Source organism: Ranitomeya imitator, chromosome 1 (genome assembly GCF_032444005.1).
Source record: "Ranitomeya imitator isolate aRanImi1 chromosome 1, aRanImi1.pri, whole genome shotgun sequence".
Lineage (NCBI taxonomy): Eukaryota > Metazoa > Chordata > Amphibia > Anura > Dendrobatidae > Ranitomeya > Ranitomeya imitator.
The window spans coordinates 592,648,005-592,673,827 of NC_091282.1; the positions used below are offsets into that span (position 1 = coordinate 592,648,005).

The 25,823-nt window shown below is 45.2% G+C and overlaps 1 long non-coding RNA gene across 1 annotated transcript; it reads right to left on the reverse strand.

The window, feature by feature from the left end:
• Nucleotides 1-334: 334 nt before the first annotated feature.
• On the reverse strand, nucleotides 335-12,053 carry LOC138657948 (uncharacterized). Its single transcript, XR_011317270.1, has 4 exons — nucleotides 11,776-12,053; nucleotides 11,510-11,641; nucleotides 5,082-5,279; nucleotides 335-1,114 (listed from the first exon to the last, which is right to left on the reverse strand). It is a non-coding gene; the product is annotated as an uncharacterized lncRNA (long non-coding RNA).
• Between the last annotated feature and the right edge of the window lie 13,770 nt (nucleotides 12,054-25,823).

Sequence of the window (25,823 nt, forward strand, 5' to 3'; positions counted from 1 at the left end):
GCTGCTCCAGAATAAACAGCTACGTACGTTGGTGTACCATCCACAAACCGACGGTTTGTCTAGTCTAGTGGAGAGATTTAATAAGACCCTAAAATCTATGCTTAAGAAGGTGGTCTCCAAGGACGGGAGGGATTAGGACATGTTATTGCCCTATATGATGTTCGCTATCTGTGAGGTACCACAGGTGTCCAAATGTTTTTCCTCATTTGAGCTATTGTATGGGAAGCATTGTTGAGGGAGGATCTAAAGTGATCCTTCACAGTTGACTCAGTGATTTCCAAATTAATCTACAGGGCGTTGCCGGCAACTGAAAATGACCAGACGGAGACGCATGTCTCTGTATGGGGGATCGAGCAGATCTCTGGGCCCCCGTTTATTGTGTTGCAGTTTTATCATATTAGCAAATTCTACTTCAACCAATCAGCATAAGAACACGCTCACAGTTCTTAACCTATAAGAATGCAGGAAAAACTTAACCCATAAAAATACATGAAAAAACGGAAACTACAGATATGGTTGTGTCTTTTTGGCATAAAAAATGTATTTATAGGTGCCTCAAAGTCTTATCTAGCGATACACTCCCGAGTCCCCTCCCTGGCTCGAGTTAGAACACTCAAGGTCTTTATACCAATTATAAACCATAGCCTAGTTGAATAACAAAATGTTATCTTCGTGAGAAACAGGACAGAGTTACTTCATGGAATAACAGAATTTATCTTTAACCAACAAGAAAATGGAGTCAAAGCACAAAATGGAGAATCTAGCACAAAATGGAGAATCTTTCATAATTTGTTCCTTCACATTCCCCCCTAGATAAATTTTGTTAATTAATGTCCAGCATCAGAGGTACTATCCCAAGCTATAAGCTCGAGGGGTACTGGTCTTCACATGACTGGTGCCATTTACCAGCCATGGCTGTTGCGGCGTACCCATCCCCCCTGTATACTAGAATTTACGAATAACAATTATTGATGACGGTGGTGGGGATCTTTTGAAGATAGCCATACGCTTGGCTTCAAAATCTTCATCAGGTGACTTTGTGAAATCGGTGTAGAGAAGAGCAGGGGTGGCAACACTTTTGGTTTCATCATTAGTTGTCTTAGTGCAGGATTTCCTAATACATACAGAAATACACCAAAGAACAAGTTTTAGTATTACATACATGACAAGGAAAAAGGCAGCGATGTGTAACAAACTTTGCAAGATTCCAGCTATCCAGCCCCCAAGTCCCTCAAACCAATTGGCTGCATTAAGAAAAGAGAAGATATCCGCCCACCAACTGTCCTTATTACGGTCATTGTCTTTATCATATTAATCTCTGAGTTTTTGAATGTCTTTTAACTTTAACTTTAGAGTACTATTGGGATTTGTATTATGACAGAAAGCGGATCCAATAATCTGACACATACCACCCTGTGCTCCTGTTAAGTAGTCCAGTGAAAAAAAGAAAAGAGTAGCATGCAAAAAAGAAGGGATCACCATAGAAATTATAACAAAATATAACAATTTTATTAAACCACACTAAAGAACACTACAAAAAAACATTAAAAGCAATTAAAAATGCACTATAAAGTACAAAACAATGAATACAGGACCCAAAATAAGGTCAAACCACAGTGCCCCCCTGTGTAAAAGCTACCTGGTGAGTCAATATACAAGAGGTCTGCTAGGGAAACAACAATACCCCAGTACCAAGGACCCCTATAGAGGATGACCGGACAAAATAGAACGTCCTATACTACCTGATAGTATACATCAGGCTTCCAAGGCAGCATTTCCTGGAAATAATGTCAGGACAAATAGAGGAAAGCAATATTAGGGGTTAGCACCGGGCACAAACGCCCAATGCGTGTCGCCAGTAAACTGGCTTCTTCAGGGGCAATAGCGCTAGTGTTCATACCGCATGATTAAATACCTTAAGAATAATAAGCAGAATAGCGTCAGCTGGAGACAGGGGGTGTTCGGATAATCCACATATGTCAGATGGCCGGAAATGACCGAAGACGCCGGCGGCTGTGCAGTGCGGGGACTCCCGCAACGAAGCGCCCGCACAGGTGCAAGTGCGCACGCGCCAGACCGGCGCGCGCGCAGTGCAAACCAGGCGGGCCCAGCACCTCAGGGAACGCCCAGACCAAGACCCAGCACACCGGCACCTGTGCAGTAGGCTGCGTGAAGTCAAGTTCCCCTGTCCCAAGATGTCCGCCCGTGGCCCAGCGCGCATGCGCAAAACAGCTCCGTGGGCCAAAGGCGGACACCGAGGAGACAGGGCAACTAAATACAAGGCGGCACGGGGAAAAAAATTCTAAATAAGCCGAGGGTGGACAGAGCAAAGTAGGAGGCCACACAAGGGGGGTACTTAATGAGGCGGCAGAGAGGTTACAAAAGATATAAATACCAAGGATATGGCCACCACTGGGACAAAAAGATAGTGAACACAAAAATACAAGAATACAGCATTGATTGCCCACAATGAACCAGACACAGGCCACAATATGGCCACATGGTCTGGGTCATATAGCAATCATATGTGTCGAAGTGTATATATATACTGGACATAAAAACACAGTAGGTAATGTGGCATAGAAATAGCGCAACAAATGTCTAAGATATGCTAGGAACCAGACCATGTAGTAGGTACAAGAACACAGTCTGGGTCCTAAGAGACATGCATACACATAAATACAAAGGTGGACACAATATTACATCAGATTTTAAGACCTAGTAAAACCCCTTCATATTGATGTTGAATTTGAACCTAAAGTTTTAAATATATGCAGAAAACCATGGTTTTCCATGGATAGAAACTAGTTCATCCGTATGCTATATCCCGAACAGTGAATATTCCAAGACCTAAGGGGAAAGAAGAGTCACGTAAACAGAGTACACACGAAAAATTGTTAACATAATTGTTATACCATCACTACATATATTAAAGTTGTTTATAGTATCCAGTAAAGAGTAATTCCTCATTCAGTCCATATGGGGTAAGAGAATTTAGATTGTGGATCCATTTTGACTCGCATCTCAACAGACTCCTGACCACATCGCCACCTCGGATATTTTGTGGGATACTCTCCAGTCCAATGACCCTCAGTCCCCTTGTCCGTCCATTATGGCAGTCCAAAAAGTGGGTGGCAACCGATGAAATTCCCCTGCCCCTTTCACGATCCCTTGCTGCTGTGGCAATATTAGATAGATGTTGCTGCGTTCTTCTTCGCAGTGCCTGCGTGGTCTGTCCCACGTAGATCTTCGGACAGTCGCAGATTAAAGCATAGACGAGTGAACGGGTCTTGCAGTTGAAGAAGGCTTTTTTCGGTGTAATCTGGAAAGGAGAAACAGTAAGCGAAAGGCCATCCTGAGCCACCATAAACTGGCAGACATTACAACCGCCGCATGGGAAGGTTCCAAAGACTCTCGTTCCCCTATTCAATCTAGATGTGGGGCGTGTATAGTGGCTGTGGCAGAGCAAATCTTTGAGATTTTTTGCCCATCGGGCTATCAATTTAGGAGTAGCTGAAATATACGGTACTAATTTAGGTTCACTCAATAGAGTACCCCAGCTACGATCCAAAATCTTATAGATATCCTGCCACTGATAGTTAAAAGTGGTCACAATACCAAGCGGTGTATTTGACTCACGTGTCTGTCTCTGGAATAAGTCCGGACGTGAGCTGGTCCGGGCCCTCTGGTACGCAGAAGAGATTATCTTCTTTGGATAGCCACGACGCCTGAAACGGTCTGTAAGTGACTTTGCTTCATGTTGAAAATCAGACGTCAAACTACAATTCCTCTTCAGGCGCAAGAATTGGCCAGTTGGAATACCGTTCTTGAGGTGCCTAGGATGGAAACTAGAATAGTGTAACAAACTATTCGTCGCTGTTGGCTTGCGAAATAAGGTAGTGACGACATTTGAGCCTGCCAAGCTTACTTTTAAGTCCAGGAATTCAACCGAGGTTTGTGACATATATTTTATTATTATTATTATTATTATACATTTTTATAGCGCCATTTATTCCATGGCGCTTTACATGTGAATACGGGGCAAATATAGACAAATACATTAAACATGAGCAGATAACAAGGCACACGAGTACATAAGGAGGGAGGACCCTGCCCGCGAGGGCTCACAGTTTGCAGGGGGTGGGTGAGGATACACTAGGAGAGGGAAAAGCTGGCTGTGCGGCTGTTCAGTAGGTTGAGGATCACTGCAGGCTGTAGGCTTGTCGGAAGAGATGAGTCTTCAGGTTCTTTTTGAAGGTTTCTATGGTAGGCGCGAGTCTGATGTGTTGGGGTAGAGAGTTCCAGAGTATGGGGGAAGCACGGGAGAAGTCTTGTGACCAATTGTCACGATTCCCCTGACCGCTGTCACCACTGGGTCAGGATTCACACCGTGACCGTCACCCCTACGTCACGGATTGAGGTGACTTTAGGCCAACAGACGGCTATCACATGTGCAGGGGGCTTATCTTAGTTATCCCTCCACTCCACGATGTGATGAAAAACCACACACAAGGCTATTGACCTCTTAGTTTACAGCAGGGGCTTATTTTAGGTATCCCACTGCTTTTCTATATACCACGAACTGCAGGGATTTATGTATATCCCGCTTACAGTTCCACTTAACACTTGCAGCTCTCTGGCGCCCCCCTTACTCTCAGGTCAGATTAGGTACTGCACCCTGGGCAATTAGTCGCCAGACAGACTGCCTGCTATGTACTGGCTATTGGGCACGCTGCAGCGACGCGATAACTACTCCCACACAGGCAGGAACAATAATTATGAACCCCGCAGTCACTACAGCAGCACTCAACAGTCTGCACACTTTCGCTGCCACCAGCTTCGATTAAACGGGTCCGAAGCTAACCCAACACAACAGTAACAGTAGCGTATTTCCCTTCAGAGACTTAGGGTACGGTTTAGAACAGGAGAACGAACTAATATATAATAGTATATCCCATTAAAAATAATTAGGCAGTGCTTTATCAAAAATATTTTATAAAGAGGTTATAAATGAGACAATTGCAAATATGTACATGGGTAATTATAACATAAAGGGAATAAATGAGAAAAGCAACACTCACATGTTTAAAGCATGACAGGCATCCAGGCTAGTGGAGTTTTTCCATATGTCCCAGCTCATTTGGACGTGCTGCTGGCTTCAGAAGACAAGCAGTCCAGAAGGAGAAATCAGCAGAAGACGTACGTATATGACGTAAGCCTGATATTAAAGGGATTGTCATTCAGATCCACAATGAATCGATTACAGTCCTCCTCGGTGCCTGTCCAAAACATCACAATATCGTCAATGAATCGAAGCCACTTAAGGCACTTCTCCCTAAAGGCCACATGTTCATACACCACCGACTCCTCCCACCATCCTAAGAATAGATTTGCGTAGGAAGGTGCACAGCGTGCCCCCATAGCGGTCCCCTTAACCTGTCTATAAAAACACCTATCAAAAACAAAGTAATTTTTATCGAGGACAAAGAGCAAGAGGTCAAGTAAACATTGGTCATGCTCTCTATCCCCCGTGGTGTTGAGATCCAGAAAGAAAGAGACTGCTTTCAAACCCACATCATGATTGATGTTGGTGTATAGGGACTCGACATCTAAGGTTATCACAATCGTGTCTGGTGGTAAGCAAAGGCCTTGAAGAAGTTGGATGAGATGTGTCGAGTGTTGTGAATTCTGTGGCTGAATTCACTCCTGTGGTCACAAGTGGTACTGCAGCTTCTGAGCTTCCTCCCTCAGGTGTTCTGGTGAGCTCGTTAACTGCTTCATTACTTAACTCCGCCTGATGCTGCTATCCTTGCTCCTTGTCAATGTTTCAGTGCTGGATCTAAGCTTCTCCTGATTGTTCCTGTGTCCTGCTGCTCTGTATAGCTAAGTGCCTTTTGCTTTTTTGTTGCTTTTTTTCTGTCCAGCTTGTCTTTTGTTTTGCTGGAAGCTCTGAGACGCAAAGGGTGTACCACCATGCCGTTAGTTCGGCACGGTGGTTTTTTTTTGCCCCCTTTGCGTGGTTTTGCTTTAGGGTTTTTTGTAGACTGCAAAGTTCGCTTTACTGTCCTCGCTCTGTCCTAGAATATCGGGCCCCACTTTGCTGAATCTATTTCATCCCTACGTTTTGTCTTTTCATCTTACTCACAGTCATTATATGTGGGGGGCTGCCTTTTCCTTTGGGGAATTTCTCTGGGGCAAGTCAGGCCTATTTTTCTATCTTCAGGCTAGCTAGTTTCTTAGGCTGTGCCGAGTTGCCTAGGTAGTTGTTAGGCGCAATCCACATCCGCTTTTAGTTGTGTTTAGGATAGGATCAGGTGTGCAGTCTACAGAGTTTCCACGTCTCAGAGCTCGTTCTTGTATTTTTGGGTATTTGTCAGATCACTGTGTGCGCTCTGATCGCTAAGCACACTGTGTTTCTGGATTGCCTTCATAACACCTGTCATTAGCAAACATAACAGTCGAGTCCCTAAGAAAGGATTTGAGTTTCATGGCCAATGGTTGTAAAAAGAAGTCCACATAGGTACATGGCTTCTCAAATAGGCCATTAATGCCAGAAACTAGAACCAAGAATTCCTATTCCTGATTTGTTTTTTGGAGATAGAACTAAGTTTCTAAGTTTCAAAAATAATTGTAAGCTATTTCTGGCCTTGAAACCTCATTCTTCTGGTAATCCTATTCAACAGGTTTTGATCATTATTTCTTTTTTGCGCGGCGACCCTCAAGACTAGGCATTTTCTCTTGCGCCAGGAGACCCTGCATTGAGTAGTGTCGATGCGTTTTTCCTGGCGCTCGGATTGCTGTACGATGAGCCTAATTCAGTGGATCAGGCTGAGAAAAATTTGCTGGCTTTGTGCCAGGGTCAGGATGATATAGAAGTATATTGTCAGAAATTTAGGAAATGGTCAGTACTCACTCTGTGGAATGAATCTGCGCTGGCAGCTTTGTTCAGAAAGGGTCTCTCTGAGGCTCTTAAGGATGTCATGGTGGGATTTCCTATGCCTGCTGGTTTGAATGAGTCTTTGTCTTTGGCCATTCAGATCGGTCGACGCTTGCGCGAGCGTAAATCTGTGCACCATTTGGCGGTACTGCCTGAGGTTAAACCTGAGCCTATGCAGTGCGATAGCACTATGACTAGAGTTGAACGGCAGGAATACAGACGTCTGAATGGTCTGTGTTTCTACTGTGGTGATTCCACTCATGCTATTTCTGATTGTCCTAAGCGCACTAAGCGGTCCGCTAGGTCTGCCGTCATTGGTACTGTACAGTCCAAATTCCTTCTGTCCATTACCTTGATATGCTCTTTGTCGTCGTTTTCTGTCATGGCGTTTGTGGATTCGGGCGCTGCCCTGAATCTGATGGATTTGGATTATGCTAAACGTTGTGGGTTTTTCTTGGAGCCTTTGCGGTGTCCTATTCCATTGAGAGGAATTGATGCTACACCTTTGGCCAAGAATAAACCTCAATACTGGGCCCAGCTGACCATGTGCATGGCTCCTGCACATCAGGAAGTTATTCGCTTTCTGGTGTTGCATAATCTGCATGATGTGGTCGTGTTGGGGTTGCCATGGCTACAAACCCATAATCCAGTATTGGATTGGAATTCCATGTCGGTATCCAGCTGGGGTTGTCAGGGGGTACATGGTGATGTTCCATTTTTGTCGATTTCGTCATCCACCCCTTCTGAGGTCCCAGATTTCTTGTCTGATTATCAGGATGTATTTGAAGAGCCCAAGTCCGATGCTCTACCTCCGCATAGGGATTGTGATTGTGCTATCAATTTGATTCCTGGTAGTAAATTCCCTAAAGGTCGATTATTTAATTTATCCGTGCCCGAACACGCCGCTATGCGCAGTTATGTGAAGGAATCCCTGGAGAAGGGACATATTCGCCCATCGTCATCACCACTGCGAGCAGGGTTCTTCTTTGTAGCCAAGAAGGATGGTTCGCTGAGACCGTGTATTGATTACCGCCTTCTTAATAAGATCACTGTTAAATTTCAGTATCCCTTGCCATTGTTATCTGACTTGTTTGCTCGGATTAAGGGGGCTAGTTGGTTCACTAAGATAGATCTTCGTGGTGCGTATAATCTGGTGAGAATCAGGCAGGGAGATGAATGGAAAACTGCATTCAATATGCCCGAGGGTCATTTTGAGTATCTAGTGATGCCGTTCGGACTTGCCAATGCTCCATCTGTGTTTCAGTCTTTTATGCATGACATCTTCCGTGAGTATCTGGATAAATTCCTGATTGTTTACTTGGATGACATTTTGATCTTCTCAGATGATTGGGAGTCTCATGTGAAGCAGGTCAGAATGGTTTTTCAGGTCCTGCGTGCTAACTCTTTGTTTGTGAAGGGATCAAAGTGTCTATTCGGTGTGCAGAAAGTTTCATTTTTAGGGTTCATCTTTACCCCTTCTACTATCGAGATGGATCCAGTTAAGGTCCAAGCCATCCAGGATTGGATTCAGCCGACATCTCTGAAAAGTCTGCAAAAGTTCCTGGGCTTTGCTAATTTTTATCGTCGCTTCATCTGTAATTTTTCTAGCATTGCCAAACCATTGACCGATTTGACCAAGAAGGGTGCTGATTTGGTTAATTGGTCTTCTGCTGCTGTGGAAGCTTTTCAGGAGTTGAAGCGTCGTTTTTGTTCTGCCCCTGTGTTGTGTCAGCCAGATGTTTCTCTTCCGTTCCAGGTCGAGGTTGATGCTTCTGAGATTGGAGCAGGGGCGGTTTTGTCACAGAGAGGTTCTGATTGCTCAGTGATGAAACCATGTGCTTTCTTTTCCAGGAAGTTTTCGCACTCTGAGCGTAATTATGATGTGGGCAATCGAGAGTTGCTGGCCATGAAGTGGGCATTCGAGGAGTGGCGTCATTGGCTTGAAGGAGCTAAGCATCGCGTGGTGGTATTGACTGATCATAAGAACTTGACTTATCTCGAGTCTGCCAAGCGCTTGAATCCTAGACAGGCCCGTTGGTCGTTATTTTTTGCCCGCTTCGACTTTGTGATTTCGTACCTTCCGGGCTCTAAAAATGTGAAGGCGGATGCTCTGTCTAGGAGTTTTGTGCCCGACTCTCCGGGTTTATCTGAGCCAGCGGGTATCCTCAAGGAAGGAGTCATTGTGTCTGCCATCTCCCCTGATTTGCGGCGGGTGCTGCAAAAATTTCAGGCGAATAAACCTGATCGTTGTCCAGCAGAGAAACTGTTCGTCCCTGATAGGTGGACTAATAAACTTATCTCTGAACTTCATTGTTCGGTGTTGGCTGGTCATCCTGGAATCTTTGGTACCAGAGAGTTAGTGGCTAGATCCTTCTGGTGGCCATCTCTGTCACGGGATGTACGTACTTTTGTGCAGTCCTGTGGGATTTGTGCTAGGGCTAAGCCCTGCTGTTCTCGTGCCAGTGGGTTGCTTTTGCCCTTGCCGGTCCCAAAGAGGCCTTGGACACATATTTCGATGGATTTCATTTCTGACCTTCCCGTTTCTCAAAAGATGTCAGCCATTTGGGTGGTCTGTGATCGCTTTTCTAAAATGGTCCATCTGGTGCCCTTGGCTAAATTGCCTTCCTCCTCTGATTTGGTACCTTTGTTCTTTCAGCATGTGGTTCAGTTGCATGGCATTCCTGAGAATATTGTTTCTGACAGAGGTTCCCAGTTTGTTTCAAGGTTTTGGCGAGCCTTTTGTGGTAGGATGGGCATTGACCTATCCTTTTCCTCGGCTTTCCATCCTCAGACTAATGGCCAGACCGAACGAACCAATCAGACCTTGGAAACATATCTGAGATGTTTTGTTTCTGCAGACCAGGATGATTGGTTGTCCTTTTTGCCGTTGGCTGAGTTCGCCCTTAATAATCGGGCCAGCTCGGCTACCTTGGTTTCTCCATTTTTTTGCAATTCTGGGTTCCATCCTCGTTTCTCTTCAGGACAGGTTGAGTCTTCGGACTGTCCTGGTGTGGATTCTGTGGTGGATAGGTTGCAGCAGATCTGGACTCAGGTAGTGGACAATTTGATCTTGTCCCAGGAGAAAGCTCAACTTTTCGCTAATCGCAGACGCCGTGTGGGTCCCCGACTTCGTGTTGGGGATCTGGTTTGGTTATCTTCTCGTCATATTCCTATGAAGGTTTCCTCTCCTAAATTTAAACCTCGTTTTATTGGTCCGTATAGGATTTCTGAGGTTCTCAATCCTGTGTCTTTTCGTTTGACCCTCCCAGACTCCTTTTCCATACATAATGTATTCCATAGGTCGTTGTTGCGGAGATACGTGGCACCTATGGTTCCATCTGTTGAGCCTCCTGCCCCGGTTTTGGTGGAGGGGGAATTGGAGTATATTGTGGAGAAGATTTTGGATTCTCGTGTTTCTAGACGGAAACTCCAGTATCTGGTTAAATGGAAGGGTTATGCTCAGGAAGATAATTCCTGGGTTTTTGCCTCTGATGTTCATGCTTCCGATCTTGTTCGTGCCTTTCATGCGGCTCATCCTGGTCGGCCTGGGGGCTCTGGTGAGGGTTCGGTGACCCCTCCTCAAGGGGGGGGTACTGTTGTGAATTCTGTGGCTGAATTCACTCCTGTGGTCACAAGTGGTACTGCAGCTTCTGAGCTTCCTCCCTCAGGTGTTCTGGTGAGCTCGTTAACTGCTTCATTACTTAACTCCGCCTGATGCTGCTATCCTTGCTCCTTGTCAATGTTTCAGTGCTGGATCTGAGCTTCTCCTGATTGTTCCTGTGTCCTGCTGCTCTGTATAGCTAAGTGCCTTTTGCTTTTTTTGTTGCTTTTTTTCTGTCCAGCTTGTCTTTTGTTTTGCTGGAAGCTCTGAGACGCAAAGGGTGTACCGCCGTGCCGTTAGTTCGGCACGGTGGTTTTTTTTTGCCCCCTTTGCGTGGTTTTGCTTTAGGGTTTTTTGTAGACTGCAAAGTTCGCTTTACTGTCCTCGCTCTGTCCTAGAATATCGGGCCCCACTTTGCTGAATCTATTTCATCCCTACGTTTTGTCTTTTCATCTTACTCACAGTCATTATATGTGGGGGGCTGCCTTTTCCTTTGGGGAATTTCTCTGGGGCAAGTCAGGCCTATTTTTCTATCTTCAGGCTAGCTACTTTCTTAGGCTGTGCCGAGTTGCCTAGGTAGTTGTTAGGCGCAATCCACAGCCGCTTTTAGTTGTGTTTAGGATAGGATCAGGTGTGCAGTCTACAGAGTTTCCACGTCTCAGAGCTCGTTCTTGTATTTTTGGGTATTTGTCAGATCACTGTGTGCGCTCTGATCGCTAAGCACACTGTGTTTCTGGATTGCCTTCATAACACCTGTCATTAGCAAACATAACAGTCGAGTCCCTAAGAAAGGATTTGAGTTTCATGGCCAATGGTTGTAAAAAGAAGTCCACATAGGTACATGGCTTCTCAAATAGGCCATTAATGCCAGAAACTATTGGCCTACCTGGGGGATTTTCCAATGATTTGTGCACCTTCGGGAGAAGGTAGAAAGTCGGTACGACAGGGAAATCCGTAGTAAGGAAATCTACCTCCTTTTTGCTCAAAATGCCACGATCCGCTGCTTGTCCAGTAAGCTGGTCCAATTTTCCCTTAAAGAAGTCCGTGGGGTCCGCTGGAAGGCATACATAACACGTGGGATCCCCCAATTGGCGTCCAACCTCCTGTAAATAGAGAGAATTAGGCCACAGAACATTATTGCCCCCCTTGTCCGCCTCCCGGACAAGGAACTCTCCATTCCTCTGCAGATCCCTGAGTGCCCTGCGCTCGGATAGATTAAGATTGTTATTTCTATTACCGTCGGACTGGAGTGCCCAGATCTCTCTACAAGTCTGGTTAAAGAAGATCTGGACCGCCGGGAAGAGGGAGAAGGAAGGAGTGGCCTGCGAAGGTAGTCTTCCGCCAAAGCGTTTCCTTGTAGGTGCCATTTCATTTTCATGGAGGAGGTCCATCAGGTCTCTAAGAACCTGCCGTTCATCATCCGGGAGCACATCTACTGAGGAAGGATGGTGATACAAAAGTTTAAATGTTAATTGGCGGCAAAATAAATAAACATCCTTAACCAGGGTGAATTTGTCCAAGATATTCATTGGAGCAAAGGAAAGGCCCTTCCCCAAAACATATTTCTCAACTGGCGTCAATACATGCGTGGATAAATTAATGATCTGCAAATTACCCGGATCGTCATGTAGATTCTGTTGCTATAGAGAGGGACAGGGGACTGGGTCTAACGTTTCCTGTAGTTGTATCTCGTTTCCCGTTTGTATGCGGGGAACAGATTCTTGAATCCCCTGGTACGTTTTTTTGTTGTTATTCCTCTTGGCCTTACGTCTGCCCCGCCTGCAGCCCCTTCTAGATCGCTTGGATCTGACGATAAAAAAAATCGCTGGAGGATACTTCCAATCTGTTGTTGGTATTGGTATGAATATTCATCTCAGGGGATACTACCCTTCTATTGCCACGATGACTCCATCTATAGGCCCGACCACTTGTGAAGTCAGCCTTATCTCTGTAGAATTTACGTCGTTTTCCCTCAGTGATTTCTTTCTCAAACTTATCGATGGTGCCTTTAAGCTGTTGTTTGAAAGTGGCCACTGAGGATGCCTCAAAAGTGGCAAGTTGAGTTTCCCTGTTCTTAATATCCTCCTTTAATTTAATTAGAAGGGCTTGGTCATGGGCTATCAACATATCCATTAAAATGGATGAACATTTCATTAAGCCAGCCTCCCAAGTGTTTTGGAACGGTGTATCAACCTCCCAAGCAGGAAAGATCTGCACCCTAAGACCACGGGGGACAAGACCCGTTGCCTTATACTCCTCCAGACTTCTAATATTCCACCACACCTTAGTAAGAGTTTTATGCAGATTAATCAAATCATTGGTGACTTTAGAAAAACCATCATCATTGCTGGCTGATTCAATAGCACAGCCGCCGCTATTGTCAAAAATCCCCTGAGCCCTCTGGCTCCAAGCCGTCTCTCTAGTCTGCAGGTCCATAAATGAAAGGAACCGAAAATATATAAATAAACACAATAATTCCAATTTAAACACGGCATGCCACACACCTAGAAACGAGGGACCACAAGGCCCTCCAAGAAACTTATATAGGCAACGAAGTGTAGGCAGGCACCACCGCCAGGGATCACCTAAAGCATGCTACAAAAACATAATACAGCAAACAAAAGAAAAGAGTAGCATGCAAAAAAGAAGGGATCACCATAGAAATTATAACAAAATATAACAATTTTATTAAACCACACTAAAGAACACTACAAAAAAACATTAAAAGCAATTAAAAATGCACTATAAAGTACAAAACAATGAATACAGGACCCAAAATAAGGTCAAACCACAGTGCCCCCCTGTGTAAAAGCTACCTGTTGAGTCAATATACAAGAGGTCTGCTAGGGAAACAACAATACCCCAGTACCAAGGACCCCTATAGAGGATGACCGGACAAAATAGAACGTCCTATACTACCTGATAGTATACATCAGGCTTCCAAGGCAGCATTTCCTGGAAATAATGTCAGGACAAATAGAGGAAAGCAATATTAGGGGGTAGCACCGGGCACAAACGCCCAACGCATGTCGCCAGTAAACTGGCTTCTTCAGGGGCAATAGCGCTAGTGTTCATACCGCATGGTTAAATACCTTAAGAATAATAAGCAGAATAGCGTCAGCTGGAGACAGGGGGTGTTCGGATAATCCACATATGTCAGATGGCCGGAAATGACCGAAGACGCCGGCGGCTGTGCAGTGTGGGGTCTCCCGCAGCGAAGCGCCCGCACGGGCGCAAGTGCGCACGCGCCAGACTGGCGCGCGCACAGTGCAAACCAGGCGGGCCCAGCACCTCAGGGAACGCCCAGACCAAGGCCCAGCACATCGGCACCTGCGCAGTAGGCTCCGTGAAGTCAAGTTCCCCTGTCCCAAGATGTCCGCCCGAGGCCCAGCGCCCAGCGACCATAAAACCACCAGGCTTCAAATTGTGACAAGTGACGGTTTCTGCTGAATCTGGAAGGGAAGAAGAAACTAAAACATGGGTGTTAGCAACATTTTTACTAAGCTGAATAACATATTGAACAGCACGGTCAGTTTCTTCTGACAACTACTGAGACTGGAAATTTGCAACTGAGGGCCTAGCACCAAACAATATCTCATATAGGGACAGGCCATACTTTGCAATAGGGGCAGTACAAATGTGGTACATTACAATGGGTAGGAGCTCTGGCCATGGAGCCGTAGTCTCCTGCATCATTTTGGTCAATTGTCCCTTCAGTGTGCCGTTCATCATCTTAACTTTCCCACTAGATTGTGGATGGTACGGAGTATGGAGGGCTACAGTGGATCCAAGCATTGTCAGAACCTCCTGATACACATGAGAAGAAAAGGCCGGGCCTTGGTCACTTTCAACAACTTCTGGAACACCATATCTGCATATGACTTCCATCACCAGTTTCTTTGCTGTGGTCTTTGCAGTCATGTTGGTAACAGGGAATGCTTCCGGCCAATTGGACAACATGTCGACAACCACCTAACAATATTCATACCTTCCAGACTTAGGCAACGTGATATGGTCCACCTGGAGCCTTTGGAAAGGATAGTCGGGCTTAGCAAGATGCTTTGGGGGTACACGTTGAAGTTGACCGGGATTGCAGGTCTGACAGATATTACATGCACGGTTGAGTGCTGTCAGGACTGTAGAAATACCTGGAACCCAGTAGAATTTTTGTACCAGGTCAAGGGCCTCGTTTTTTCCTCGATGTGTGGGCCCATGTGCCCATGTGGCAATAGCAGGGTACATCCACTTAGGGAAACACTCAAGTTGGTCCTTTTTCCAGAGACCATTGTCCATACGTGCTCCATCAGCTTTCCACTGCTTCACTTCTTCCTTTGGAGACATTCTCTGCATCGTCATTAAGCGGTCTCGCGGGGTCCAGCAGAAGACCTCAGTCTGTCATGGATCATCAGGTTCCTGTAGAGTCAGTGTTTCTTGTAACTGTTTACGCTGAGAGCGTGTGGTCACCATAGTTGGTATGGTCTGTTCAACAGGTAGGAGAGCAGCAGTTTTGCTTGCATATCCGCAAAGGTGTTACCAACAGTCTGTGGACTGTTCCATAGTACCGTGCTCCTTAACTTTGATAATGGCCACCTGAGTTTGATTGAGTCCATGAGGGTTTTAACAGCTTCAGCATTCTTCACTGGAGTCCCAGCAGTAGTAATAAACCCTCGATTGGCCCATAGGGCTCCAAAATCATGAGCCATACCAAATGCATACTGTGAGTCCGTGTATATATTAGCCCGCCTGTCTTTGGCCAGAACACATGCAGTAGAAAGAGCCTGAATTTCTACTTCTTGTGCTGACAGTGAGGGAGGGAGTGCAGCTGCGTGCACTACAGTGTCTTCCGTAGTAACAGCGTATCCTGTGTGGAATCTGCCAAAATCATCAGCATATCTTGAACCGTCTTTCAGGGCATTGTAGAGAGGTTGCATTATGCGGGATGCGTCCAGTATCCATTGACGACAATAAGTACATAGTCCAAGAAAACGCTGGAGTGCAGTCTCATCTTTTGGGAAAGGAAGGGAGCTGACGGCTATTTTTCTTTCTTCTGTGAGGTGTCAGGCACCCTGAAGGAGACAGTGACCCAAAAATATCACTTGACCAAGGCAGAACCGAAGTCTCGAGGCCGAAACCCGACAGTTCAGATCTTTCAGATACTTGAGGAGGCTAACAGTGGCAGCAATGGCTTCCTGCTCTGTCCGTGCACACAACAAAAGATCAGCCACATACTGAAGCAGCGTGACATAGGGGTGATCTAACTGCCAGGGTAAAAGACTTTGGCCCATATTTTTTGTAAACTGATTGGGACTGTTTTGGGCCCCTTATGATATAACTGGCCACATCAATTGTCGTCCCTGATAAGTGAATGCAAACAGAAACTGGCAATCTGGGTGTAATGGAATGCTGAAGAAGGCATTGGCGAGGTTGTGGACTGTGAACCAAGCAACATCCTGAGATATCTGGGACAAGAGAGTATGTGGATTAGGCACCGGAGACAGTAGCTGCATTAACTGCCTGTAGGTCTTGTACCAGCCGTTTTTCTTAACGGGAAACAAAGGCGTGTTACATGGGGAAACACGGCACCATTATCGAGTAACATTTGTATTTGACCCTTGAGGCCCCGCTCCTGATCATGTTTCAAAGGGTATTGATGGACTTTGGGAAAAGGGGCACCAGGTTTGAGAAACACTTTTACTGGTTCTACAGGCATTATTGGGGGTGAATCTGGGCCTATCAGGGCCATCATAACCGAGGGAAGGGCATGTAAGATGCACATCTCATTATGTTCATCTGCATAGGGGTTATATAATGTAAGTACTATCTCACCATCATCTTGGAATAATATTCTGGAGTGGAACTGTGATTGCCTTGTGCAGGCATGTACTACGGAGGACAGAGAATGAACTTCAATCCAATATTGCCGCCAGCATGCAGCCAGCGGGTAAGGAAAGGGTGAATCAAACACCCGAAAACCCCGCCTCTATGGCTGAAAATTGTTCCCTCCAAATTCAGGTGACAGAGTCCCTTTAACCTATAAGAATGCAGGAAAAACTTAACCCATAAAGATACAGGAAAATACGGAAGCTACAGATATGGTTGTGTCTTTTTGGCATAAAAAATGTATTTACAGGTGCCTCAAAGTCTTATCTAGCGATACACTCCCGAGTCCCCTCCCTGGCTTGAGTTAGAACACTCAAGGTCTTTATACCAATTATAAACCATAGCCTAGTTGAATAACAAAATGTTATCTTCGTGAGAAACAGGACAGAGTTACTTCATGGAATAACAGAATTTATCTTTAACCAACAAGAAAATGGAGTCAAAGCACAAAATGGAGAATCTAGCACAAAATGGAGAATCTTTCATAATTTGTTCCTTCACAGCATCTGAGGGGGTTGCTGGACGTAGCCAAGGAGACATGGGAACAGGAGCCAACTCCGCATCGGAGTGTGATCGAGCACGTGGCGAGCATGCAGGACGGGATTGCGGCCATCAGGCCCATAGTCAAGGAGCATCTGTTGGATGCCCAGGCTGCGTAGAGCCAAGAGAGCCAAGGTCAGGACCTTTAAAGAAGTGGCAAGAGCCATATGAGATATGGGGGGGAAGGTTATAGAATGTAACAGCCCGGAAAAAGGAAATTCAAACAACTGTACCATGTCAACCTACTAAAAGCCTGGAAGGACTGGGAATGTTTGGTCATGGAGGCGACTCCGGTCATACCAACGGCGAACCCTCTGTCACCAGTCAAGGATGCTGCAAAAATAAATGATGCTCTCAAAAAACAGCAGCGACAGGAGACACGGGCTCTGGTGCAACGGAATACGGAAGTATTCTCAGAGCTGCTGGTGCGACCTCGGTGATACAGCATGATATTGTCGATATATATATAAACTCACAGAAAAAAACATGGGTCCCATATAGTGCTCAATTACAGTCAAATCTGACTAAATGTACATTCCCATATATTAAAAAGGACTAGTAGGTGTATACTCCCAAAATATATATAAACACAGAGAGAAATGGAGTTCCATACACAGATATGATAAAAAGTAAACTTTATTGTAACAAATGAAAAACATACAACGATATAAATGAAGAAAGGACACAGAAACCTAGTTGGAGAACAAATAAAGCCTCGGCACAATAATAAATATGCATGTATATTCACACCCAGGTACAAAGTATGTGCTACTCAGTAATCATCATATGGCACTCAGTAAATAAAACAGCGTATGTATCAAAAAAATCACTGAATGTATGCATATAAACACGCACCCAGTGAGTAAAACAGCGCTTTGATAGAAAATCACTGAGTGCCTACATATAGACGTGTGCCCTAATAATTGTCATAGTGACCAGCACACAGAAAAGCTGAGCAGTCTAACTTAATCTAAAAAAGTTTTCTTACCCATGGTGGAAAAACGTAAGGTGCCGAGGTACCGAGTCAACCCCCCTGACGCGCGTTTCGCGTAGGCTTGTTCACAGAGAGGGTAGTGAGGTAGGCTGTGAACAAGCCTACGCGAAACGCGCGTCAGGGGGGTTGACTCGGTACCTCGGCACCTTACGTTTTTCCACCATGGGTAAGAAAACTTTTTTAGATTATGTTAGACTGCTCAGCTTTTCTGTGTGCTGGTCACTATGACAATTATTAGGGCACACGTCTATATGTAGGCACTCAGTGATTTTCTATCAAAGCGCTGTTTTACTCACTGGGTGCGTGTTTATATGCATACATTCAGTGATTTTTTTGATACATACGCTGTTTTATTTACTGAGTGCCATATGATGATTACTGAGTAGCACATACTTTGTACCTGGGTGTGAATATACATGCATATTTATTATTGTTGCGAGGCTTTATTTGTTCTCCAACTAGGTTTCTGTGTCCTTTCTTCATTTATATCGTTGTATGTTTTTCATTTGTTACAATAAAGTTTACTTTTTATCATATCTGTGTATGGAACTCCATTTCTCTCTGTGTTTATATAAGCATGATATTGTCACTGAGCCTCAGGTAAGGGTACGGATGAAACCATACCGAGTGCCAGAAGCCCGGAGGCAAGCCATCGCGGCTGAAGTGAAGCAAATGCTCCAGTTAGGAGTCATCGAGGAATCCCGGAGTTAGTGGGCTAGCCCCATTTTGCTGATTCCAAAGCCAGACAGGTCAGTATGCTTTTATAATGACTTCAGGAAAGTGAATAAGGTATCAAAGTCTGACCTCTATCCAATACCCTGGGTGGGTGAGCTAATTGAGAGACTGAGGAAAGGCCCAGTATTTCACCACGCTTGATCTCACCAAAGGTTACTAGCAGGTCCCGTTAACAGCATCGGCAAAAGAAAAGATCACTTTTATAACACCAGAGAGTTTCTATCAATATGTTGTCTTGCCTTTTGGGTTACATGGGGCTCTGACCACATTCCAGAGACTGATGGACATTGTATTAGAGCCTCATTGGCAATACGCATCGGCATATTTTAGATGACATAGTCATCTTTAGTGTGGATTGGAATACCCACCTGTCCCAGGTAAAAGCAGTGCTGGAGTCTCTCAGGCTCGTGGGGATAACAGCGAACCCAAAGAAATGTGCGACAGGACTCACAGAAGCTCGCTACTTAGGTTACATGATAGGCTGCAGGGTTTTCAAACCCCAAGTAAACAAGATTGAGGCCATCCAAAACTGACCCAAGCCGTTAAATAATAAAAAGATGAGGGCATTCCTCATCATCATTGGGTACTACCGCTGGTTTAAACCCAATTTTGCGGGGAAATCTTAACTGACTTGTTTAAAGGTAAGAAGTCGGTGATTGTCTGGTGGAATCCTCAAGCAGATCAAGCATTTCTGTCCCTGAAGTAGGCATTGTGTGGACAGCCAGTCCTCATCAGGCACAACTTCCATGAAAAATTTATTGTGCAGACAGATGCCTTAGAGGTAGGTGTAGGAGCGGTGCTCTCGCAAGATGTGAACGGTGATGAGCATCCAGTCCCCTACTTGAGCAGGAAACTGACACTGGCAGAAAAAAATTATAGCGTAGTGGAGAAGGAGTGCTTGGCGATTAAGTGGGCCTTGGAATCCCTACACTATTTGCTTGGGTGTCAGTTTTGTTTATCAAACCCCAAGTAAACAAGATCGGGGCCATCCAAAACTGGCCCAAACCGTTAAATACCAAAAAAGATGAGGGCATTCCTCATCATCGTACTACCGCCGGTTTTAACCCAATTTTGCGGGGAAATCTTAACTGACCTGTTGAACGGTAAGAAGTTGGTGATGGCCAATGGAAACTTCAAGTAGAGGAAGGATTTCAGTCCCTGAAGTAGGCATTGTGTGGACAGCCAGACCTCTTCAGCCATAACTTCAATTAAACATTTATTGTGCAGACAGATGCCTAGGAGGTAGGTCTAGAAGCGGTGCTGTCGCAAGAGGTGAACCGGGATGAGCATCCAGACACCTACTTGTGCAGGAAACACACCGGCAGAGAAAAATTATAGCGATTAAGTGGGCCTTGGAGTCCCTACGCTATTTTCTCAGGTGTAATTTTCATTTATTAACCCCTTTCTGCCAGCTGACGGAATAGTACGTCAGCTGGCAGATCCCCTGCTTTGAGGTGGGCTCCGGCGGTAAGCCCACCTCAAAGCCGCGACATGTCAGCTGTTTTGTACAGCTGACATGTGCTCGCAATGAGCGCGAGCGGAATCGCGATCCGCCCGTGCCCATTAACTAGTTAAATGCCGCCGTCAAGCGCTGACAGCGGCATTTAACTAGCGCTCCCGTCCACGCGGCCGGAGGTGCTCGCACCGCTGACCCCCGTCACATGATCGGGGGTCAGCGGTGCATTGCCATAACAACCAGAGGTCTCCTTGAGACCTCTATGGTTGTTGATGGCCGATTGCTTAGAGCGCCACCCTGTGGTCGGCGTTCAAAGTACACCTACATTTCTGCTACATAGAGATGATCTGTACTTCACCTCTATGTAGCAGAGGTGATCGTGTAGTGCACGCTTCTAGCCTCCTATGGAGGCTATTGAAGCATGCCAAAACTAAAAAAAAAAAGTGTTTAAAAATATAAAAAAAATAAAAATATATAAAAGTTCAAATCACCCCCCTTTCGCACCAATCAAAATAAAACAATAAAAAAAAAAATCAAACATACACATATTTGGTATCGCTGCGTTCAGAATCGCCCGATCTATCAATAAAAACAAAGTATTAACCTGACTGCTAAATGGCGTAGCGAGAAAAAAAATCAAAATGCCAAAATTAGGTTTTTTTTGGTCGCCGCAACATTGCATTAAAATGCAATAACGGGCGATCAAAAGAACGTATCTACACCAAAATGGTATCATTAAAAACGCCAGCTTGGCACGCAAAAAATAAGCCCTCACCTGACCCCAGATCACGAAAATTGGAGACGCTACGGGTATTGGAAAATCGCGCAATTTTTTTTTTTTTTAGCAAACTTTGTAATTTTTTTCACCACTTAGGTAAAAAATAACCTAGACATGTTGGGTGTCTATGAACTCGTAATGACCTGGAGAATCATAAAGGCAGATTAGTTTTAGCATTTGGTGAACCTAACAAAAAAGCCAAACAAAAAACAAGTGTGAGATTGCACTTTTTTTGCAATTTCATCACACTTGGAATTTTTTTCCCGTTTTCTGCTACATGGCATGGTAAAACCAAAGGTATCATTCAAATGTACATCTCGTCCTGCAAAAAATAAGCCCTCACATGGCCATATTGATGGGAAAATAAAAAAGTTATGGCTCTGGGAAGGAGGGGAGCGAAAAACGAAAATGAAAAAACGGAAAAAGCTCCGGAGGTGAAGGGGTTAACGGGCCATTCACCCCTCTTCTTGATGAGAAACATAAAGGAAAGGAATGCTCGGGTCACAAGATGGTTCGGGCAGGGAAGTCACAGGGAAACACGGATGTCCTGTCACGGGCCCCATGTATGGTGACAAATATTCAACACCACAAGTTTGAACAGGAGGGGGATATGTGAGGCAGTACAGCAGCGCATTGAGGCCACAGGAGACAATTGCAGTCACAATCATAGCTGTGTTTGCATTGCAAAATAAAAGTAAGTGTTGGTCTTGGGCAAGCTATTTGTCCAAGGCAGATTTAGTAAAACCTGCCATGGGCTTTTATTTTTGAAGCGGACTACAGGATGGTAGTGGGGTGATCTGCTTCCTTCCCAGCCAGGTCTTCCAAGTGGTCTATGGCCCCAGGTTCCTTGTAAAAACCCGGCAGCAGAGGGTCGTGTGTGTCAGTTTGGTTTGCAAGTGCACATTTAAGCCTGTGTGAAGACAACCGGTCTCCGGTATCGGTTGCGAACTGTCTGGTTTTCCTGGCTGCGATCCGGACGATACTATTTTTCTTTCTGTTGAGTACGCTGATCATTAACCCCTTCCCGACCTTTGACGCACCGTATGCGTCATGAAAACCTGTGCCATTCCGACCTGTGACGCAGCATATGCGTCATGGCCGGATTGGGCTCCTGCAGGCCGGGTGAAAGGGTTAACTGTAATTTCACCCGGCCTGAAGGGACAGGAGGAGTTGTACTTTAGCCCAGGGGGGGTGGCTTCACCCCCCCCGTGGCTACGATCGCTCTGATTGGCTGTTGAAAGTGAAACTGCCAATCAGAGCGATTTGTAATATTTCACCTAAAAAACTGGTGAAATATTACAATCCAGCCATGGCCGATGCTGCAATATCATTAGCCATGGCTGGAAACACTGATGTGCACCCACCGCACCCCACCGATCGCCCACCCAGCCCTCCGATCTGTGGTCCGCTCTCCTCCGTCCTGTGCTCCACTCCCCCGTCCTCCTGTCCGCTCCCCCGTGCTCCAATCCCACCCCCGTGCTCCAATCCAACCCACCTGCACTCCGATCCACCCCCCTGCACTCCGATCCACCCCCGCGCTCCGATCCACCCCGTAGTCCAATCCACCCCCCCGTGTTCTGATCCACCCCCCCATGCTCCGATCCACCCCCCCATGCTCCGATCCACCCCCCATGCTCCCCCCCACACCATCATACTTACTGAGTCTCCCGGGGTCCGTCCGTCTTCTTTCCTGGGCGCTGCCATCTTCCAAAATGGCGGGCGCATGCTGGCCGGCAGATTCATTCCAATGTGAATTTTGATCACTGTGATAAAACCTCACAGTGATCAAAATTTAAAAAAAAACAGTAAATGACCCCCCCCCTTTGTCACCCCTGTAGGTAGGGACAATAATAAAATAAAGAATTTTTTTTTCCACTAAGGTTGGAGTTAGAACTAGGGTTAGGGTTAGGGTTAGGGTACGGTATGTGCACACGTATTCTGCTCCTCTGCGGATTTTTCCACAGCGGATTTGATAAATCTGCAGTGCTAAACCGCTGTGGATTTATCGCGGATTTACCGCGGTTTTTCTGCGCATTTCACTGCGGTTTTGTGGATTTGGCTGCGGATCTGCAGCAGTGTTCCATCAGGTTTACAGTACCATGTAAACATATGGAAAACCAAATCCGCTGTGCCCATGGTGCGGAAAATACCACGCGGAAACGCTGCGTTGTATTTTCCGCAGCAGGTCAATTCTTTGTGTGGATTCCGCAGCGTTTTACACCTGTCCCTCAATAGGAATCCGCAGGTGAAATCCGCACAAAAAATCACTGGCAATCCGTGGTAAATCCGCAGGTAAAACGCAGTGCCTTTTACCCGCGGATTTTTCAAAAATGGTGCTGAAAAATCTCAAGTTCCTTGGGGCGTCTAGTTTCCAAAATGGGGTCACTTGTGGGGGAGCTCCAATTTTTAGGCACACAGGGGCTCTCCAAACGTGACATGGTGTCCGCTAAAGAGTGCAGCCAATTTTTCATTCAAAAAGTCAAATGGCACTCCTTCCCTTCCAAGCCCTGCCGTGCGCCCAAATAGTGGTTTACCCCCACATATGAGGTATCAGCGTACTCAGGACAAATTGGACAACAACTTTCGTAGTTGTCATTTTTGCGACTAAAAAGTTAAATGTTCATTTTTTCCTTCCATGTTGCTTCTGCTGCTGTGAAGCACCTGAAGGGTTAATAAACTTCTTGAATGTGGTTTAGTGCACCTTGAGGGGTGCAGTTTTTAGAATGGTGTCACTTTTGGGTATTTTCAGCCATATAGACCCCTCAAACTGACTTCAAATGTGAGGTGGTCCCTAAAAATAATGGTTTTGTAAATTTCGTTGTAAAAATGAGAAATCGCTGGTCAAAATTTAACCCTTATAACTTCCTAGCAAAAAAAAAATTTTGTTTCCAAAATTGTGCTGATGTAAAGTAGACATGTGGGAAATGTTATTTATTAACTATTTTGTGTAACTCTCTGGTTTAACAGAATAAAAATTAAAAATGTGAAAATAGCGAAATTTTCAAAATTTTCGCCAAATTTCCGTTTTTATCACAAATAAACACAGAATTTATTGACCTAAATTTACCACTAACATGAAGCCCAATATGTCACGAAAAAACAATCTCAGAACCGCTAGGATCCATTGAAGCGTTCCTGAGTTATTACCTCATAAAAGGACACTGGTCAGAATTGCAAAAAACGGCCAGATCATTAAGGTCAAAATAGGCTGGGTCATGAAGAGGTTAATAGAGACTTTGTTTCGAACTTTCCTTTGTCACTGCCTATCTGTCACACTGCACCAACCCGCTGCACTACACTCCATAAACTCTCACCCCTCTCTAATAATATTCTAATCTCTCACTTTTGTGCCTCCTCTCCCTCTATAGCCCCTCACTACTCTCTAATAATACTCTCTCCTCTCACTTGTGTGCCTCCTCTCTTGTTCTATAGCCTCTCACTCCTCTCTAATAATATTCTCTCCTATCACTTTTGTGCCTCCTCTCACGCTCTATAGCCTTTTACCTTTCTTTAATAATATTCTCTCCTCTCACTTTTGTGCCTCCTCTCACGCTCTATAGCCTCCCACCCCTTTCTAATAATATTCTCTCACTTTTGGGCCTCTTCTCTCACTCTATAGCCTCTCAACCCTCTAGTATTCTCTGTCCTCTTATGTGCCTCCTCTCTGGCTCCATAGCCTCTTACCCCTCTCTAATAGTATTTTCTCCTCTCACGCTCCATAGCCTCTCACCCCTCTCTAATAATATTCTCCACTCTCATTTTTGTGTCTCTTCACTTTCTATAGCCTCTCACCTCTCTCTAATAATATTCTCTCCTCTCACTTTTGTGCCTCCTCTCTCGCCCTATAGCCTCTCACCCCTCTGTAATTATCTCTCCTCTCTCACTCTATAGTCTCTCACCCCTTTTTAATAATATTCTCCTCTCAATTTTGTGCCTCCTCTCACGCTCTATATCTTTTCACCCCTCTCTAATAATATTCTCTCCTCTCACTTTTGTGACTCTTCTCTCACTCTATTGCCTCTCACCCCTCTCTAATAATATTCTCTCCTCTCACTTTTATGCCTCTTCTATCACTCAATAGCCACTCACTTTTGTGCCTCTTCTCTCTTTACATCCTCTCACCCATCTCTAATAATATTCTCTCCTCTCACTTTTGTGCCTCCTCTCATGCTCTATAGCCTCTCACCCCTAATATTCTCTCCTCTCTCTCTCTCTATATAGTCTCTCACCCCTTTCTAATAATATTCTCTCAATTTTGTGCCTCCTCTCACCCTCTATAGCTTCTCACCCCTCTCTAATAATATTCTTTCCTCTCACTTTTGTGCCTCCTCTCACTCTATATGCTTTCACCCCTCTGTAATTGTATTCTCTCCTCTCACTTTTGTGCCTCCTCTCTTGCTCTATAGCCCGTCATCCCTCTCTAATATTATTCTGTCCTCTCACTTTTATGCCTCTTGTATCACTCAATAGCCTTTTACCCCCCTCTAATAATACTCTTTCCTCTCACTTTTGTGCCTCTTCTCTCGCTCTATAGCCTAAACCCCTCTCTATTTCCTTACTTTTCTTTCTCCTTTCTGTGTCCTCGCCTTATATATTTCCTCTCCTCTCTCTGCATGCTTCCCCCCCTCTGTATGTCTTCTCGCCTCTCAGCCTCCTCGCTCTACATCTTTTTACCTCTGTTGCTTCTGACCCCTCTCTGTTTCCTCACTTCTCTTCCTCCTTTCTCTGTCTTCTTCTTACATATTCCCTCTCCTCTCTCTGCATGCTTCCCCCCTCTGTATGTCTTCTCATCTCTCAGCCTCCTCGCTCTACATCTTCTTATCTCTGTAGCCTCTCTCCTTTCCTCCATATCATCATCCCTTCTCTCTCTTCTGTGTCCTCTCCTTACAATTTCCTCTCCTC